This window comes from Mastomys coucha, unplaced genomic scaffold (genome assembly GCF_008632895.1).
Source record: "Mastomys coucha isolate ucsf_1 unplaced genomic scaffold, UCSF_Mcou_1 pScaffold23, whole genome shotgun sequence".
Lineage (NCBI taxonomy): Eukaryota > Metazoa > Chordata > Mammalia > Rodentia > Muridae > Mastomys > Mastomys coucha.
Genome location: NW_022196906.1, coordinates 55,903,321 through 55,905,256, shown reverse-complemented (window position 1 = coordinate 55,905,256; position 1,936 = coordinate 55,903,321). Strand labels below are relative to the sequence as shown.

Here is a 1,936-nt window from a genome sequence, read left to right as displayed (position 1 = left end):
ACATACCTGTGTCCACATTCACAGACAGACAGACAGACAGACAGACAGACAGACAGACAGTCATACATTTCTATACTATCTCTGGATATGGGCACAGGATTCCAACAGTATCAATTTCCCTAAGGAGGAAATGTGATGAAATGAACTGTAAAAATTAGAACCCCCTCATCTTCTGGCTCACTGTCTTAGTCAATGTTCTATGGCTGTGCAGAGACACCATGACCATGGCAACCCTTATAAGGGCAAACATTTAATAGGAGCTGGCTTACAGTTTCAGAGTCTTAGTCCGTTTTCAGCATGACAGGAAGGCTTAGCAGAAGACTTCAGAGTGTGTGATCACCATTCAAGCAAGGGGACAGAACTGGAGCAGGAGGCAGGGCACATCTCCTGGACCAGGCCTGGAAGGATCATCTCATGGTCTATGGCTTTAATCTCAATCACAGTACACAGCTGCGGCAAGGGATGCTGGGAAGTGCACTCACCTTGAAAAAGGAGGATAGATTTTGGTGTCCAACACCAGTCTCTACTGAGCCAACCTTCTCTGTGTTTCTGCTTTGGTTGTGGTGGTTTTGAGTCTGATCTCTCACTCTCTAGCCCATACTTACTTGGAATTCATGGTCCTCTGGCCTCACCTTCCTGGATGCCGGGACACATTTGTGCACAATGACACTCAGCTTCCTCCTGTACTCTTTGAACTCTGAAATACATGATTGGTGTGTATAAAATAATAGACACAAATGTAAAAGTTGAAGAAAAACTTGAGTTAGGTCTGCCCTGACCTAACTCAAGTTTTCCAATGAACAGTCCTCAGACACATAGTATTTGATTCTGTGAAACTGACAATTCTTGTCACTGAGAAAAACAATAATAGGTTTTTCTTAAAGAGACATTCGATAAAAAGAGTAAATTCTGGAGAAAGGTAGAAAAGCTAGAGCTTTATCTCACTTCGTGCCTCATGAAATACTTAAGATGCATTAAGGAATTAAATATAAGAAAAGAAACAATAAAAGTCCTAGATGAAAACATAGCCTGGGGGAAAATGTCTTTTGAAGACTTGGGGCTCCATAGGCGCTAGTAAGTATGAGCCTGTGAAGATGAGGAAGGATAGGGCAGAGTCAAAGACAACAGAGTAGAAGGAACTATTTGCCCTATGAATGAAAAACAGAGGAAAAATACCCCACCGTTGTGAGGATTCCTCTCCGGGGAAGCCATAAGCAATGTTTATCCTACCCCCTCCTTATAAAATCTCAATGACAAACCAAAGCTCACCCCGGGGAACTAATGTTTATCAGACAATCATACAAAGCACGGGATAGGTTTGCCTATCTAGTTATCTTGTCACATGTGTGTGTAGTGTGCATGGGTACATGGGTATATGTGTTTGCATGTGTGAAGATGCAGGTAGGTAGGGTGTGTGTACATGTGTGCACGTATGTGTGCATGTCTCCGTGTGTATGTGTACCATGCCTGAGGTTGCCACTCATGTCTGTCTTGATGGCTCTCACCTTTTATGTTGAGGCAGGGGCTCTCTCAATTGAATCCAGAGCTTATGGAGTCAAGCCAGGCAGCTTTCCCAGAGTATCTTCTCCTATCCACTCTCATGTGTGGAGTGTGGGGAGCTGCAGCTGCCACCCTATATATATATTGAACACCTGGTCTCCGGCCAGAGCAGAGAGCATTGAGATAAACAAGCCTTAGTTGGAAAAGCTGTGTGCCTCTAGCTTGTGATGCAAGCTGGCATACTTTCTCATAGCCTATTATGCTTTGCCACGTAGCTGATGCTGATTGGGACCAGGGAAAGTATTTAACCCACAAGGGCTGGGGCTGGAGATAGAGTAAGTATGAGAAGAAGAGAGTAAGTAAGTATGTGGAGAGAGACTGGAGAGTAAGTAAGTATGTGGAGATAGGAGTAAGTATGTAGAATTAGGGCTGGTGA

General features: G+C 43.9%; 1 long non-coding RNA gene across 1 annotated transcript; it reads right to left on the bottom strand.

Annotated features, from left to right (window-relative positions):
• Positions 1-375: 375 nt before the first annotated feature.
• On the bottom strand, positions 376-1,644 carry LOC116071905. Its single transcript, XR_004111230.1, has 3 exons — positions 1,506-1,644; positions 606-697; positions 376-482 (listed from the first exon to the last, which is right to left on the bottom strand). It is a non-coding gene; the product is annotated as an uncharacterized LOC116071905 (long non-coding RNA).
• Between the last annotated feature and the right edge of the window lie 292 nt (positions 1,645-1,936).